The sequence below is a fragment of the Dermacentor variabilis genome, chromosome 9, assembly GCF_050947875.1.
Source record: "Dermacentor variabilis isolate Ectoservices chromosome 9, ASM5094787v1, whole genome shotgun sequence".
In the NCBI taxonomy this organism is placed as follows: Eukaryota; Metazoa; Arthropoda; class Arachnida; order Ixodida; family Ixodidae; genus Dermacentor; species Dermacentor variabilis.
Genome location: NC_134576.1, coordinates 109,860,792 through 109,879,395, shown reverse-complemented (window position 1 = coordinate 109,879,395; position 18,604 = coordinate 109,860,792). Strand labels below are relative to the sequence as shown.

Below are 18,604 nucleotides of genomic sequence, written 5' to 3'. Positions count from 1 at the left end.
CTGAGCGCACACACAGCCGCGCACCCTGCCTTAGAGGTAATCTGCCGCGTGTGCAAAGAGTGAGTGATTTGGACCATAAGTAAATTTAGTCCATGGTTATATGGCCGACTATACAAAGCAGTCAACGATAATCATTCACTTTCCTGGCTGGCGAACTTCAAGGACCCATCTGAAAGACTAGCAAGATGGAGCCTCCTATTGCAAGACTATGACATTGCGGTGGTTTACAGGTCCGCAAAAAAAAGCACACTGATGCCAACTGCTCGTTGTGCGCACCAGTAGATGCAGCACTATCAGAGGAAGAGGACTTTCAGTACCTAGGCATTGTCGAACCAACTCCAATCGCAGAATGTCAACATGCTGACGAAGGATTACTACCACTCATGACACGCCTCGTAGAATTAAACATTCAATTATCCCATATTTTTTCTAGAGGCCTGTCAGCATTCTGCCTCAGAGGAAATGTCATACACATATCTATATATGTATATATAGAAGGAGGGGGGCAGTGGTAGTTATCAGAAAAAACAGCCCCCCCTCCCCCTCCTCCACCCAGAGATAAATTTCTTGCTACGGCACTGTAACCTACCCAATTATCTTTTTTGACCATCTCAACTTTTCTGTTGTGGTGGAAGCACATCAACTACCAGTGTTGAGTTTTGGGCATTGTTTAAACGAATTTTTTTGTAGTGTTTAGGGCAGAGAGCTTAGACACAGTGGACAAACACACACACAAAAATGCTCATCTTGTGTTGATTGTCTTCGGAGGTATTGCAGTAAACACCAGAAAACTATACTTGTGTTTAAATGCGTAAGCATTTTTTGGCGAGTACCTTAGTCCATCACGGGAAAAGTGTAATGCCTTGTATCTGCACAAAATATGTAATTTGCGAAGTTAACACATTTAATCGTTGTAATATTGCAAATGTAGATGATTGGAAGCTTTATATGCAATATGGAACAACAGAAACCAATTAAAAGAGAGGATTCCTATAGGGAAACATAGGGCTCCACAAAAATGCAAAGGGAAGCCTACAGTAGGACTAGGCCAACTGAAGCTGGTTGGGCTAATTAATTTGGTGTTCGGCGAACTCAAATTTGGGCGCGGGGCAATTTAATATTTGGCTATGGGCGAACCTTCATTTGGGGGCGGGCCAATGCGAAATTAGGGAATAGGCTAATTTAAATGTGGGGGTGGGCCAACCTAAATTTGGGGTCCGGCCAACTTACATTTGGCGAAGGACCAACTTAAATTTGGAGGTGAGCCAAATGAAATTGGGGGGTGAAACAACTTGAAATTCGGACGTAGGCCAATTTAAATTTAGGGGTGAGCCAACTGAAATTGGAGGAGTATGCTTATGCATACTTACTCCAGTGGAGCTTTATTCTTTCTCTGTTTATAGCTAAGTAACATTGTTAAACGAAGCGGCGTGTTTGAATGCAACTCACCTATTATATCCGAACTAAAGGGTATTACGTAAAATATATTCAATCTTGCCACCTAACTGAAGTGAAACGAGTTCATGTAGGCAATATATGCGCTGGCCATGCCTGAAGCTTACCAAGTATGACCACGTAGTACTCGGGCGTGGTCAACTTGGATGCATTCGCCTGAATCTTTGCCCGATCTTTCGTCTGTGTCGGTGTTATAGACACAATGCTGCGTCTAAAGTCGTATGCTGCAAAGTACTTGATGAAACCTTGGAAGAGCTCTCCAACTTCTTCCTGGTTTCTGCTCCTCCACGTCAGTCGGTTACGGCTTGTGGTCTTGTTCGTCATTTCCTGCATGGCAAAAAAAAATTATGCCTGTCAAAGCATACCTGAACTCCGAGGAGCTAAAGGAGAAATATAACATGTTATTGAAGAGCAAATTAGCTATCGCATTACAGTCGTGACATTTTAAGGACAGCGCAAGAGGATATGGAAGAAAGAAGCAATGCAGTATAGTATTTGCCTGGCGATTTCGACTCACGAACGGCACGCATTTAACAGTGTGGCAGCGTTTTGGAAGGTAGACTAGAAAGCTAGGCATGTTACAGGCAGGAATTACACGCAAGATAAAGGAGGAATATTATTAGGCAACAATTTCAGGCCTCAAGGGCGTAAATGCATTCAGGAGGGCAGTGCGGCGGTACGAGCCATAATGAGTGGGTTCATGATGGTATGTCCGCCACATTTTGGTGCCATCCTAAACAATGTAGAATAAAACGGGCACAGTTTCCAGACAATTGGAGGAGTATGCTTATGCATACTTAGCTCCAGTGGAGCTTTATTCTTTCTCTGTTTATAAACATTGTTAAACGAAGCGGCTTGTTTGAATGCAACTCACCTATTATATCCGAACTAAAGGGTATTACGTAAAATATATTCAATCTTGCCACCTAACTGAAGTGAAACGAGTTAATGTAGGCAATATATGCGTTGGCCATGCCTGAAGCTTTCCAAGTACGACCACGTAGTACTCGGGAGTGGTCAACTTGGATGCATTCGCCTGAATCTTTGCCCGATCTTTCGTCTGTGTCGGTGTTATAGACACAATGCTGCGTCTAAAGTCGTATGCTGCAAAGTACTTGATGAAACCTTGGAAGAGCTCTCCAACTTCTTCCTGGTTTCTGCTCCTCCACGTCAGTCGGTTACGGCTTGTGGTCTTGTTCGTCATTTCCTGCATGGCAAAAAAAAATTATGCCTGTCAAAGCATACCTGAACTCCGAGGAGCTAAAGGAGAAATATAACATGTTATTGAAGAGCAAATTAGCTATCTCATTACAGTCGTGACATTTTAAGGACAGCGCAAGAGGATATGGAAGAAAGAAGCAATGCAGTATAGTATTTGCCTGGCGATTTCGACTCGCGAACGGCACGCATTTAACAGTGTGGCAGTGTTTTGGAAGGTAGACTAGAAAGCTAGGCATGTTACAGGTAGGAATTACACGCAAGATAAAGGAGGAATATTATTAGGCAACAATTTCAGGCCTGAAGGGCGTAAATGCATTCAGGAGGGCAGTGCGGCGGTACGAGCCATAATGAGTGGGTTCATGATGGTATGTCCACCACATTTTGGTGCCATCCTAAACAATGTAGAATAAAATGGGCATAGTTTCCAGACAATGACAGTGAGAAAAATGTATTACACTTATACATGAAGTAAGGCTTGTGGTTTATAGGTGCAAGATTATGTTGCAGAGAACATTCGCTTACTGACTAAACATGAGCGACGTCAAATGCCTAAAGAAGCACACGAAGAAGATTCACACGATGAGGCCAGCACTCGTCGTCACAATGCTGGCATGGCGAGAAGCACCGACAGCGGAGGCAACATTCTGTGCAGGCACTCTAGCTCCAGATGCACCTCCCCCCCCTCCCCCATAGCTCTAGAATCGTGGATAGCTGAGCTGGCTGGTGTGACATTGTGTGCAAAGGGGAATGCTAAAATGGCATGGCGAGAAAGAAGTGCAGATGACATGGAAAGACGCTTAGGATGAACGTCCTTTCTGTTCAGGAATGTTTTTTTTTGTCTTTCTTGCATTACTTTAGCACCTCAGTTTGCACATAATCTCGAGAGCTTGTATGCACTGGTTCGACTAGGTAACGGGCGCCATCATAATTTAATGCGTGCCAGCCGTTCAAATTCCCGCCAAGCCTTAGTCTAGTCCATCGCAGTTCATTGCAGGATGCCAGCTGGCATCAGCACGGCCACATAATCATCGCCCAAAGATTTACGACGATGTTGCAGTCCGCTTTGCTTGGTATTGTTGCTGAACTTCCTTTTAGCTCGCCGGGGAAGATAAATAATTTGGTAACTCACTGGTGGCGCGACAGCCTACGCTAGGCAGATTATTTTTACTTTGAGAGATAGTAAGCGGCAACCCACTTATTACAAATTCATTAAGAAGAACAGGTTACTAAGGTATCTGCATTTTATAAGACAGTTAAGACGATAGTGGTCACTTACAGGGCTTAACCTTGGGAGCACTCTGGGGTTCGTTCCTGCACAGCAAAACAGACCATGTTGTAATTGTCACCGCAGAGCTTCAGCTCACTCACATTTTTGTATGGCAAAGAGAGTATGTGGTAAATGGCACTTGTATTAACCGGGAAACGCGAGCGTGACTTATGGGTTTATAAAAAGGGGGAAAAAGTATATTAGCACCCATTTAGGCTGTAGCAAGAAGTTGTAGAGGCAATCTATACCCATTTCTCACATGGGTGGGGGGGGGGGCGGTCCAGTTAATGCCCTTGGAACTGGCTAGCTAACATCTAAGGATACATGTAGCTCATCCCCACGCTGCAGTGCACGCAAAGGGGCGCCGCGGTGGGTTCACTGACTCGCCGCGGCAAGGCACAGAGACGGCTCCCACCGTGGTAGCAAAGAACGAGGGTTTATTCCCTCTTATGTGCAAAATGCGCGTACAATACAGGAGTCACGGGACTAGGGTGGCAGTCGCAGACTGCGGGTGAAAGCTTCGTGGAAGTCTGCTCCGCCACGCAGGCTCTTCCGAGAGCTATAGGTTCGCCGCAACCAAAGAAGCCTGCGTTGCTCAGAGGGGGGCAGGACCAAGTGGGTCCGCACATCCGACATCCAAGAGCACTGAAAGTGAATCTGTCCGAGCAAAGGCGCCTGCACACCTCAGATGCTGAAGGAGAGATAGAAGCCGAAAAGAGGGCAAGGGGGTCCTCGGGCACTGTTCCGACGCGCAGCACACCGTGAGCAGCGCGCGCAAGCTATTAGCTGCGCATGTCGCCAGCTGGGAATGTACGCTATCCAAAATAAGGCTGGAACTACGTGTCCCTAGCGATAGCGCGGGCGGATGGCCCAAGTCACGCAGGAACCGGAGACGAGGGACCAAAGGGGTCCCCACAGAAAGAAAGAGTAGAAAAATTACCCATATAGGTATGGTCAAAACTTGCCAAGTGCTCATACTAAAGCCAAGCACTCTTTTTCGGTCGCGCTGTAATTGGCCTCAGGCTTCGCCGGCGTGCGACTCACACAGGCGACTACGGATTCGGTGTATACGTAGTCGTATGCGCCCGAGGCAGCAAAATATTTCACCGATAATGGCCCGTCCCGTCGCCGTTGGTCAGGTCAATTTAATTCTTCAACGATATGCTTGAGTCATATTTAAGTGCCGCGAACACAGTTTTGGAGCAGCAGAGATATTCATGGATCGTTTCTATGCTTGCGTTTTTGTGTCAACCATCATCGACTTCCACTGCGCTATAGTTGTGTGCGCAACGACGCCACTTCGATGTTCGCGATATGCTCCAATGCATTTGTAACTACGTCTCTGATGACCGTAAACAGTTACTCGTCGTCGCTCGGCATTTACGGTGCTGCATCTGTGCAGTGTTTCATGATTCACAATAGCTCCACAGTCGGTGCCGACTTGGTGCAGGCGTACAGGTGCAAGGCAGCAGACGACGCAGCACACGGGCGCGAGCGCCGTTAAAACCCCGCTTACGCACGTCTGATGTGTACACCCAAGTGTGGTGTGTATCTACGTCCCAGAAGTCGATCATACCTGCAGCTCAGGACCTCTCAAACTTACGCACTCCGTGCACATCAGTCTGACATATATATCGTAAAGCCTGCAACGCGTCTGCACCTTGAGATGGAAAACTTCTTAACTTCTAGTGAACCGCCGTGAGCTACTTCACAGTGGTACAGCAGAATCGAAATACTGCAGATGCCTGTGAAATGCAAGAAAATACCACGTGACATGTCAGCTTGCGCAACGCGATTGCAGCGCTGCCACACTCTCTGCTACAAATTAAAATAGCATTTAGCCGGGTGTGCTGCCGCTGCGCCTGCTTATCGCTATCATGAACCACTGCGAGGGAAGCACATCAGTGGCGTAAATTGCACAGCCAATGCCTGCATCACTGCCCTGTCGCCTTTTAAGTGGCAGCACACACCGCTAGATATAGTTCACTTGTACGAGCAACGTTTCAGAGTTCGGCAATCACGACGCGCAAGCGTACATGTCCCGTGGTACTTTTTTGTACTTTTTGGGCATCTGCAATAAGTAGAAAAACACTAATGCCTAATAGATAGAAAGTTAAGAACTGTTTAATCGGACTTTCTGAAAAGCGCTCTATAACTTTATGAAAGAAATTTTTTGCCTAATTTCGTTGCTTCAGAATTTGGTGAATTGATCTTGACTGACTATGCAATTAAGCAGAATACAAAAGACAGTGTGGCTTGCTTACTATATATAATAGTCAGAACATGCATTTTGTCGCGTCGTGTTAGAGTGCATCTATATTTTTAAACTCTGGCTTAAGTTAGCTAGGACACCCTGTATGTAACTACGAGTTGGGTTCAGAAATCTGGTCGGGCCCCAGCCCCCTCTATCTCGCCCCCCCCCCCCCCCAACCAGGAAATGAAAACTTTCGCCTATGATGGGGCACATAACTGGCCTGCCAGCAGTAGGGCCAGGTATGTGAAAGCATGCATGAGAACCTCGATAACAAGCGCACATGGCAACTCTTGCTACACTTATTAGACCCTACCACATCGCGCACACACCACAACCACAGCATAAAGAAATTGCCACACGCATACAGAAACAATCTCAACAGACTCTTCGACGACCTCCGCCATAAACATCTGCCTCCCGCTCAGAAGTCTGACATGCCAAAGCACACTGGCGAACCCAACAAGCTACTAAGCGTCGCTATCACTGAAACAGAGGTTCGCCATGCCCTCGCGACCCTGCGCACATTTTCATCACCAGACCCCGACCTTATTAACAACAACATACTCTGCAATGTAGACAACTCCGTCACAGCCATCACGGCGTACAATCACTGCTTTGACATTGGCACCCTCCGTAGTTCGTGGAACGATGCCAGGGTAATTTTTATCCCAAAGCCAAACAAACCACTCCACACTTCTAATCTCAGGCCTATATCGCTAACCTCTTGTCTAGGTAAAACACTCGAACACGTCATCCTCAACAGACTCAGTAAATACATGGAAGACAAGAATCTTTATCCATCAGAAATGGTAGGTTTTCGAAAATCTCTCATGCCAAGATATCATGCTTTGAATGAAGCATGACCTCATTACACCCAATAACAGTCTAGATACGCAAACAATTCTCGGTCTGGACCTCCATGGAGCCTTCAATAACGTTTCACATTCCGCCATCCTCTGAGAGCTTAATCTCATTGGGGCTGGCGGAAAGACATATGACTACATACGTGCCTTCTTAGCCAACCGTAACGCAACCATACACATAGCCACAGAGCAATCCCTTTCGTACGCTTAAGGTAGCTACGGCATGCCCCAAGGCTCAGTGCTGTCCCCTTTTCTTTTTAATCTTTCTATGATGCCGATGGCGGAAGCATTACGATCTATTCATGATCTCAAGTTTTCACTCTTCGCCAACATCACTCTTTGGACGACTGGCGGCTCCGATGGAGAGATTCAAGACACTCTACAGGCCGCAGCAGACGCCGTCATGGCTCATGCCGGGGCTGTGAATCTTACATGCTCCCCTCAAAAATCCGAGCAACTTCTTCTGCCATACCACCAGGGGGGCCAAAAAACACATGTCTAGTATACAGATAATCCTAAGCCACATCCTTGTTACTAGAGTGGATAGGCTCCGGGTGCTCGGTTTACACATTCAAAGCAACCGGCTCAACACGTATACCCTACATACACTCCACGCCACAGTCGATCACACCCTGCGCCTTCTAGGGCGTGTCTCCAATAAACATGGCGGACTAAAGGAGGCCGAACTTCTCCGGTTGATCCCGGCCTTCGTTATCAGTATGATTACATTCGCAACACCGTATTACATTTCTTTAAATCAGAACCAGGTAAGATCGAAACTCTTTTACGCAAAATATATATTCGCTCTGGGGGTCTCCATACGTACCTCCACTGAAAGGCTAATGCTTACTGGCACCTTCAACACACTTACTGAACTCACAGAAGCCCACCTCACATCCCAATATAGCAGACTTTCCAACAGTGCAACAGGTCGACACAACCTAAAAACTCTTTCTATTACTCCGGCACCCATTATCAAGACTAAATACACCATTCCACATCACATACAGGAGAACCTCTGCATCCCCTCACTTCCTAAAAACATGCACCCTGTGCACCACAACAACGCAGGAGGCAGCGAGGAAAGGCTCTCCAAAAACAATTCACCTCAAAAGACGTGCTATATGTTGATGCCACCGAATATAGGAACAGAAATTATTATGCAATATCTGTCATTAACTCTCACAGCCAGGTCGCTGCGGCCACCTCCATTCCTGGCTCTTCCTCGGAGGAGGCAGAGGAAGCGGCCATAGCCCTGGCCCTCACAATCCCAAATTCATCAGTTATCGTCAGCGACTCCAAAGCAGCCATACATAACTTAGGAGTGGGCAGGGTCTCTAAGCCAGCCCTTTCCCTCTTCTTGGCCCATCCTTTCTGTCAAACTGTGGCATTAATCTGGACTCGTACGCATGCGGGCCTTGCCGGAAACGAGGCAGCTCATGCCAGTGCCCGAGGATTTACAGTCCGGCCTCAGGCATCAGATGTGTCGGACCTCACTACGGAGGAGGCGCTGTTTACAGCGCGGGTTCAGCTTATTACCTACCACGACATCTGCAAACTCTACCGATTAGACCGTTTAAGCTTTCCGCCACTCATGGGCAAATCCCCGCGCAGGTGTGAGCTTCTGTGGCGGCAGCTGCAGACTTGCACCTTTTCCTCCCCTTACCTCCTCCACTGCATGCATCGGTCCATTTACCTTTCGCCCTCTTGTAAATTCTGCGTCTCTTCCAAAGCAGACTTAAACCACATCATGTGGGGGTGCCCTAAGCACCCCATCCCCCTTTCCTCAAGCAAATAATACGTAGTGAGGAGCAGTGGGAGGCTGCCTTGCGCAGCTCGAGGCCCCACCTTCAGGAGGCCATCCTGCAGTGGGCTGAGAGGATAGAGGAGGCCTACTTCAAGTAGTTCCTCCCCCAACCCTCTATTTCATTGCCCCCTTCCCTTTAAAGAGGGATAAATAAAGTTTTTCATCATCATCATCACCACCACCACCGCCGCCGCCGCCGCCGCCGCCGCCGCCACCACCACCACCACCTTGGTTAACATGAGACTAAAGCATCTCAACAATAAAGGGAAAAAACTTTACTGCACAATTAGGAACTCTGACTCTGAGTGCACATGGCACGGATACCACACCACCGAAATAAAGAAGTTTTTATCCCTTGCTAATCAAAGAAAATGCTCTTTTTATCGACTACCCTGCTAACTTCTTTGAAGTAACTTTAAGCAGTTGTGGAGTATTTTAAATCCAAAACATTCTCAAACACTAGCACTGTGTGAACAACGAAACTATCATATTTCTCATCATGAAATAGCTGCATTGATTAATTGTGCATTCTCTTCCGTATTTGCTAATGACCACAATGGTTGCCTTCATGAATTTCCGTGTTTAAATTACTATACCATGTCCGCAATCGACTTCAGTTCTAACAGCATCGGGAAATGCATTGATTCCTTGAAGTTTTCATCATACAGTATTGATGGCGTCAGTTCCAAAGTCTCAAAAAATACTAAATATTTTGCAAGTGAGGTCTTATCTCATATATTTCAGAAGTCTTCATCGTCAGGAGAGGCGCCGTGCTGGATGTAACATTGGAAAGGTTATACCATTCCTGAACAAAGGTCCTTTATCATTAGGTAGTGGTTATAGCCCAAGTTCCTTAACAACGGTATGTTTGAAATTAATGGAACATATACTTTACTCCCGCATTGCTACATTTCTATCCTGTGTCAATTTATTCCACGGTAAACCCCACAGCTTCCGTAAAGATCTATCTTGCGATACCCAATTAGCACTATTTAGTATAAAGAACGTAAGCTCTAACCTTTATCAAAGCTTTCCAGTTGATGCTCTCATATTGGATTTTGAAAATGTGTTTGCCAAAGTTCTGCACCAACTGTTTCTACTAAAAATTTCTTGCTTATGCCTCAATCATCCTGCTTTAGGCTGGATACGAAATTTATTGACCAAAAGACAGCAGTTTGTGTACTCTAACCACCACCCCTCATGAAGAAGCCCTGTTCTCTCTATAGTGGCCCAAGGCACAGTCCTGTGGCGCCTTCTCTTATATACATGAACAATTTACCCACAGAACTCTCTTCTAACATTTGTCTCTTCGCGGACACTTGTGCCGTATTTCGCTCAGTCCTTACTAGTACTGATAACAGTATGTTGCAAGATGATCTTGACAATGTTAACCACTTGGTGCAACTTATAGCCAATGTCACAGAATACTACAAACATTTTAATAGCACCTTTTCATCGAGGGAAGCATCAGCATGCAAGTATAGTCTCTGCAACTCGGAAATATCATCTCTGGAATTGTGCAAGTACCTTAGCATTACACTTTCAAATAACCGTTCTTGGTCTTCTCTATGTACAAAGATTACTAATGAAGCCAGTGGCATGATTGGTTACTTCCGCCACAACTTTCACATTGCTCCCCCATGCTTAATATTGCTAACTTATCTAACTTTTGTCATACCTAAGCTAGAATATGCAGGCTATGTTTGGGACCCATGCCAAACTGCCTTATCTAATGCACTAGAAGCAGTTCGAAAATGTGCAGCTCATTTTATCTATTCTGATTACTTACACTACGCAAGTGCCTCTCCGCCAAAATTAAAAGCTGGGATTTCTAATTTGGATACAAAACGTCAAGTTTGCAGACGGAGTCTTTACCTCAAATTTTATCATTATTTTCTAGTGCTTCAGCCATACGATACAGTGCCCGGTCTTTTCCATACAAGTCATGAAAAATATATGTACCCTCCACCTGCTTGGACTATTGTGGATCTCATTCCTTGTCCTTTTTTTCAAGACTGCCCAGGACTGGTATGACATTTCTGCAGATGCCAGGCACCAGTCCAATCCACATAATTTCAATGCTGCCATATTTCTCAGGTAATACACCCCACTGTGGCCTATGAGGTACTAATAAAAAGATAAGCGAATGGGCACTTTGTCATGCAGTCCCAAGAGAAGTGCTTAGTGCCAGGCTATGACTTTCTCTTCAATATCACAGAAGCCCTCCTAAAGGCATGCCATGTGAGCTATGGAACCGCTACTGCATATCATCCGCACGCTATCGCAAATGTGTGTGCACGTTAACCTCACTCTCGACAACTATACTGGTCACATCTGACCAGTATAGTTAAGACAGCGTTCTACCCCTCGTGATGTGTGCTTATATACTACCACCGCGCATAGCACAGCCAAATTTTCCCCATTCTTTCATATTTACAGGAGCAATTAGGAAGCCTTCCTGCACAATGGATACCGTATTTACATACAGTACTATACCGACATCTCAGTCTACTACACTGCTTCATACGCTACTGCTTCTCCTGTAAATTGGAGGGCAAGGCCCCTTGACTCATCTTCAGATAAGCACGGCTGAGGTCACAAATCGTGCACGTTCAGGGGCCGAAGCTCTACCGCAATCCACCCATCCAATAAAGCCCGTAGGCCAGTGATACGGCTCTTGCTATACAGGGATATAATTGTAGTAGTGAATGATCAGTGGGAACCTTGCAATATCTCGTTTTGGTTTCTGTTTCGAATGGTTATGACCGCTGGCGCTACTCCGTGCCTAACACTGTAGTTATGATGTATTTCCTTTCCTCTCGCCGGAATAAACGCATTCTTTGTCCGGCCCCGACTCGAGGAGTCCGGCTCTTCTGTTGCGTCGCTTCGCGCCAGGCCATCAGGCCTCACGCCGTATGTCCCACCCTCGTCGCCAGTTTGTAGTAGCTTCGACGGGGCGGCCGGACGCGGGACCTATGGAGTGAGGCCTGACGGCCTGGCATGAAGCGCCGCAAAAGTAAGATCCGGGCTGCTCGAGTCGGCGACCAGACAAAGAATGCGTCTACTCCGGTGACGGCAAAGGAAATACATCACACCTATTCCATGCAAACTAATCTGAAACGCTATTAAAGGCAAGTAGATGCCGCAAAACAAATAGACTTCAGATAAAGTATTTCAGGGCGTAACTATAGCAAGCAGGGCATGCATTTCAAATGCACTTGTTTAAAAGATCCCTTACCTTGCAGGTGAGCTATCACCATGACGCACAATGTGACAGATGACACGCCTCCTTCTCTGGCTCCTCTTATACCGCATTTGTCCGCCCAACGTTTAACGAACAGCACCAGGGGAGCAACTCTTTCATCGAGGTTGCTGTAGTATTTCAAATAATGTGAACTATCAACTGGTGAGGAGCTGTTGACGGTAACATCTACTGGGATCCCACTGGTGTGCGTCAGCTCTAGGAGAGGCACTCGAGCTCGTACGATGTTGACACTTGCAGCGGTGCAAAATCCTGGGCAGAGAGAGGAATGTTGAATTCAGAACGATTAGTGCTGTGCCGTGTGTAAAGATGCATGTGGCACATCAACTGCACACGCTGAAGTCTACAAGAAAATGTTCTAACACAATCGGCACCAAAATACAGTCCTCAAGACAGCTGTGCTAAAGAATATGAAGGGGGAATACACTTTGCACCCACTAAGAAGATTTCAGAGTGAGGCCTTCGTGGAAGATGGTACCATGAGACAGCGATCCAGCATGCATTGTACATTTGGGAAGTGGGTGAAGTTTTTCTTAGCTAGCTCATTGGTGCAACGCTCCCGGTTTGTTGGTAGAGCGCAGTTTCTTCAATGAAGCAGTTTAAGTCCTTAAGCTGTAAAATCTTTCACTGCACTACCATTGTGCTATATTTGGCTGCTTTCTGTGGCTACTTCAGTTTCGAAATATAGTACGGAATCACTGAAGGCAATGTTTAACTTTGAAGAAGTGATCATATAAAAATGGCACAAATTATTTATGCCACATATTATAAAGACAAGGTATCCTTAGCTGACTTCACATAGGTTTGACACGTTTGGGATCTGACCATCTCGTAACCTATTCCAGACATTGAACCGCCCATTTGTGTCTCTAGAGCGCTGTAGCGAGTCGCAAGAGCTATGAAAATGCATGTCTCAATGAGACAAGAAATAGAGAAAATAAAATTGCCGGTACGGGTGTGATTAGCACGAACACAACAAAAAATTAACCACATTGCTCGATACCCCTGTAAAGCGTGCACTGGCCTTCGATATAGACATCATGATGAGGCCAAGCTGTCATACAGCATTCTTTTGGGAATTAAAGCAAGCTATTCCAGTAAATTCTTCAAAATGTTGGTCACGTTCACACGAAACGCCACACAGAGGCAAGGCCTGTCGATAAGTTGTGGATTAGCCTTTTTCTTCGCTAACGGCAATGTAGGTAACGCGAGATTCCTTTCGTTTACATTTTAGAAGCGTACCCTGATTGTGTGTCTTTAGCTTGATACGCTGGTCAACAAGAACGGAGACATGGCAAAATTTTTCCTGAAATTTTCTAGGTGCCACCCAGTGCCCATATTTTTTGGTGCCATTTTTGTCTCCTATTTCAATAATATCAACTTAAGGCATTATAAAACCGAAGCTAATGATTTGCCTAGGCCCTCTGCTTAGGATGCCATATTCTACTTTTTGCTAGGTGCGCCTCTCCGTCTGAATATGTGCAGCATGGACGAATATTTGAGAACAGTGTTTTGTGCGTAAAAACCTCTAAACATCTAGTTAACATCAGAGATGATCAGATTTACATGGCGCCGCACATGCAGTTATGGGTGTCGGACCTCTATAAACGACTTTGCAATCTCTGGCACAAGTAACAAGTAATAATTTCGCTAGAATAGCAGCTTGGGCTTGTTGGTTTTTCATCATGGTGTTAACAGCGCGGTATCGTCTTCTCATCTCGTGTCCCGTCTACATTTTGCGCTGTTAACACCAGGAAGCAATTATTGCCAGAAGAGTGGGCAATATTCTCTTTTGATTCCTTCATGTAATACTTTCAGTTTTGAGTGACATATCATTTGGTGCAACAGGCGGCTCCAGAAATATTGCTGTGTGGCATTTTGCCGCACATTTCTCTCTCTGGTAACTGCCTACCCTTTGTTAGGCCATGTGCAGGTGTATAAGTGACAGCTTTACCGTACAAAAAGTTGAACTAGCTTTCTCTTCAATATAAATTGTGATTTGACATTGTAATAAAGAGAGCACATCATCTACCTGCGTAACGGATGACCAGTTACACAAATTGTGTTGCAAAGAGATTCTTAACAATTAGTCTGCCCAAGTGCCAGAGCAATTAGCTTTGTACGAGTTTCTGCCACACTTTATAAATGTTGGTCAGATGTTAAGCCCCATTGCATACATACCTAAGAGCTCAGTACTTTGAATGTAAATCTGAGCTAAACCGCTTGCTTGGCACTTATCGCTGATCAAAGTTCAAGTTTGCACCTGTTCGTTCTCTTTCGGCATTTTCTGTCGTGTGCAGAATTTCCCTGCCTGTGCCTACCCGCCTGTGTGAAATGATTCGGTGATTCAGGGCATCAGCTAATATTTACATACACATATTGATCATTCACTCTCCTGCCCAAGTTTTCTCCACGTCATTTTGCCCAGAGAATACTTTTCCTTTGAAGGTGCTGCTTCTTTTCACTACAGAGAAGCAATGTTGCAACATACCTTCAAAAATATATTGCGTTACACAACTAGACAGGTATACTTCGTCTCTCCTAAACTAACTTTACGCACAATTTGTACTTATAATTTCATCATCATCATCATCATCATCAGCCTATTTTATGTCCACTGCCAGGACAAAGGCCTTTCCCTGCGATCTCCAATCGGCCCTCCCCTGTGCCAACAGATTCCAACTAGCACCCGCAAATTTCCTAATTTCGTCACACCCCCTAGTCTTCTGCCGTCTCTACTGCACTTCCCTTCTCTTGGTAACCATTCTGTCACCATAATAGTCCAACGGTTATCTACTGTGCGCATTACATTACCTGCCCAGTGCCATTTTTTTTCTCTTAATGTCAATTAGAATATCCTCTCTACCCGTTTGCTCTCTGATACAAACCGCTCTCTTTCTATATCTTAAAGTTATGCTTAGCATTCTTCGTTCCATTGCTCTTTGCACAGTCCTTAACTTGTTCTCTAGCTTCTTTGTCAGCCTCAAAGTCTCTGCCCCATATGTCAGCACTGGTAGAATGCATTCATTGTACACCTTACATTTCAGTGATAATGGTAAGCTTCCAGTCAAGCTTCCAGTCAGGAGCTCACGATGACTGCTGTATGCGATTCAGCCCATTTTTTTTTTTTCTGTAAATTTCCTTCTCATGGTAAGGGTTCCCTGTGATTAGTTGACCGAGGTAAACATACTCCTTCACAGACTCTAGAGGCTGAATGGTGATCCTGAACTCTTGTTCCCTTGCCCGGTTATTCAGCATTATCTTTGTCTTCTGCACATTAATCTTTTGCCCCACTCTTACACTCTCTGTTAACCCTTTGCGACACGCATTAGGATATAGTCATCAGAAAATTTTGAAACTGCCTGTGTGCACTCTTGATGAACAATATTTCAGTAAAAAACCATAAACAAGCCGGTACCTTAGGTACTTAATAAATTAGGTCGCGTCCTCATATGTACACACTGTGACTCAATACAACTAAGTCAGCAAAAGTCAACCGAAGGCTTTATTGCATGAAAATATTGCAGGTAGAGCGATAAAAAATTCCTCTTTGGTCATCAGCTGATCAGCCTTCTTGCTTACTTGGTGTGATATTCATAAAAACAGTCATTAGTGGCGGACAGGCACAAGAACACTTCGCACTTCCTGCACCGAACTCGTGATTTGGAATTGCATCCAGGCTTCCGGCAACGCTGTGGGAATCGTGCATCCACGTGCTGAGGCCAGTGCGCTTTACCATCCAAACGAACAGTGTTTGTAAGGAGGGGTCCACTATTATGAGGTGCTTTTGATACCCTCTGTAAGCTTTCCGCACTTGGTCGCCCTCGCTTCTTCTCCAAAGGTTTCTTGGAAACAAGCAGGCTCATGGCAGTATCGGTTTGAAACTGTAGCATGTCCATCGTGTTCTTTCGGACAAGGCCTTCAGCAGAAGCATCTCTTAAATACTGCAACCATGAGTTTGCAAGCGCAAATGAGGTGAGGTGTGAAATTACCCTTACAGGCCATTTTTTTGTCTTTGCTCTGATGTGATAGAGCGACATGATAAAATCCAACTTATCAACCCCACCCATGTGGCGATTATACTCTAGTATAGCCTGTGGGCATTCTACCTCGATGCGCTCCTTTTTCGAGGAGCTCCACCTGCTCACAGCCCTAGCTTCACCAGTGGAAACCTGTGTTGAGGCCACCGTGACCAGATTGTTGTCCTTCCATCGCACAAGGGCAACGTCTCCTTCCTCTGTCACCTTGACATCGGTGCTCCCACGCTCCTCCTTTCGCATTTCTTTTTCGCCCTTCAGCTTACAACCCAGCAGCCTGTTGCACCTGATCGTACCCGTGGCAAGGATTCCAATACCTTTTAGCTCCCTCAGAAGCAGCACGGACGTGAAGTAATTGTCAAAGAACAATTTCAGGTTGCGGTGCTGTGGGAATGACTCCACAAGTCTCATTACCACACAGCCCCCTAGACCAAGGTAGGAGAACTCCCGGTCTACTCCTGTGCCTTTGCCCTGATAGAGTTCAAAATCATGCGCCAGACCATCGGTGCTGCATCGCACAAAGATCTTCACACCAACAGGGTTTGGCTTACTTTTCACCACCTGTTTTGCTGGGACCCTTCCTGTAAATGCCACCATCTGCTCATCAATGCAGTTATGTTCAAGCTCTTCAAGCTGAAGGCACCGGGACCTAATGACATCGAGGAGCGGCCTCACCTTCCAGAACTTGTCCACACTGGATGCATCCCTTGGCTCATTCTGGTCAGTTATGTGCAATGCGCTTCGCAATTTAAAAAATCTGTTTACCGCCATTGCATCTGCAATTGCAGAAATTTGGGTACCGCTTTGCCAATACATGCGGACACGTGGGAATTTCAGGACACCCATGTAAATGAGAATTCCAAAAAACACTTTCATCTCTTGCACGGAGCACGAAAGTTCGTTTCCTGTGTTCTGCAAGGCATAAATATTTGTGTACTTCGTGAAGTCCTCGAACACTTCATCGGTGAAATACTTCATGAAATACTTTAGCGGTTCTTCTGGCGTTGATCCGCCAAGCGGGTGGTAGGTGCAGCGCGTGTCCACTGGATCGAAAGGTTTGGAGAGCCACTTGACATGCTTCACTTTTTTCGCAGGCATCTCATCACTGTCACTGAGATCACCCTCGTCGTCTGCAGGATGCATTTTAGGGTCATGCTCCTCATTCGATGCAGTTACCTGCAAACGTAAAGGCAAAATGATGCAACTGCTAACAAGAAATTTCGCTATTTGCCACTTACCGCTTGAGCTGCCTGTACATTGGCGACTTCATCGTCAGAAAGATCGGCGTCTGACACATCTCCATTCATGATGGCGTCAAAAAGCTGGTCTACTGACGAGTTCGGAGTCTTGCGTCTTGTTCTCGCATGAGTCTGGATGCCTATAAAAGGAAAAAAAGGCTCAGTAAAGCAGAAAAGCGACATTCGCCGCAGTTACAGCAGGATGAACCGGCGGCCGCCTAAACGGTGCATTTGTGACACGTTGTGTACAAATAGACACGCCATCGTAAACATGACCACCGTTTCCTAACCAGTAGTACAATAAAAAATAATTCCGTATTATTCTTATCTATAGCACTTAGTTATCAGGTCCACAGCTTTAGTTCCAGCTTAATCAACGTTTTAAATAGGCAGAAAAGATAAAGCCAAGAGCACCTACTTGACGCGCCGTAGAACGTCGAGGCGTCCATCTTGTTTTCTTGTTTTGGTAATGCATTTGGCGCGGCAATCACGAGATGGCAGCACCGTCCGGTAGAGCGGTAAATTCGAATGCGGCTCCAATGGCCCAAGTGTTGATGACGACGATAGAAGCTCGCAAAAAAGCTCGTGAAAATCGCGTGTACAATTGTACACGCCGTGTCGCAAAGGGTTAAGGTCCTCAATTATTTGTCGTAACTCGTCTGCAGTGTTGCAGAACAGAACAATGTCACCGGCAAACCGAAGGTTGCTGAGGTATTCGCCGTGAATCCTTACTGCTAAAACTTCCTAGTTTAATAGCTTGAATATTTCTTCCAACGATGCAGTGAATAGCATTGGAGAGACTGTGTCTCTTTGCCTGACTCCTTTCTTTATAGGTATTTTTCTAGTTTCCTTGTGTAGAATTAAGGTGGCTGTGGAATCTCTGTAGATATTTTCCAAGGTATTTGCGTAAGCGGCCTGTATTCCTTGATTATGCAATGCCTCTATGACTGCTAGTATGTCTGATAAATCAAATGCTTTTTCGTAATCTATGAAAGCCATATAGAGAGGCTTGTTGTATTGTGTGGATTTCTCAATAACCTGATTAATCCCTTCCTGAAGCCCACCAGCTCTCTTGGCTGACTACAGTCCAGTGTTGCCCTTATTCTATTGGAGATTATATCGGTAAATATTTCGTGTAATATTGCAAGTAAGCTAACAGGCCTCAAATTTTTCCGTTCTTTAATGTCTCCCTTTTTGTGG

General features: G+C 45.6%; 2 protein-coding genes across 3 annotated transcripts in view; one reads left to right on the top strand and one right to left on the bottom strand.

Moving 5' to 3' along the window:
- The window catches only part of LOC142557270 (poly(A) RNA polymerase GLD2-B-like), a 145,913-nt gene that overhangs the window by 48,551 nt on the left and 78,758 nt on the right, over window positions 1-18,604 (top strand). The window lies entirely within an intron of this gene.
- LOC142557271 (poly(A) RNA polymerase GLD2-B-like) overlaps window positions 1-18,604 on the bottom strand; it is a 34,927-nt gene that overhangs the window by 15,510 nt on the left and 813 nt on the right. The gene's annotated exons all lie outside the window — the stretch shown is intronic.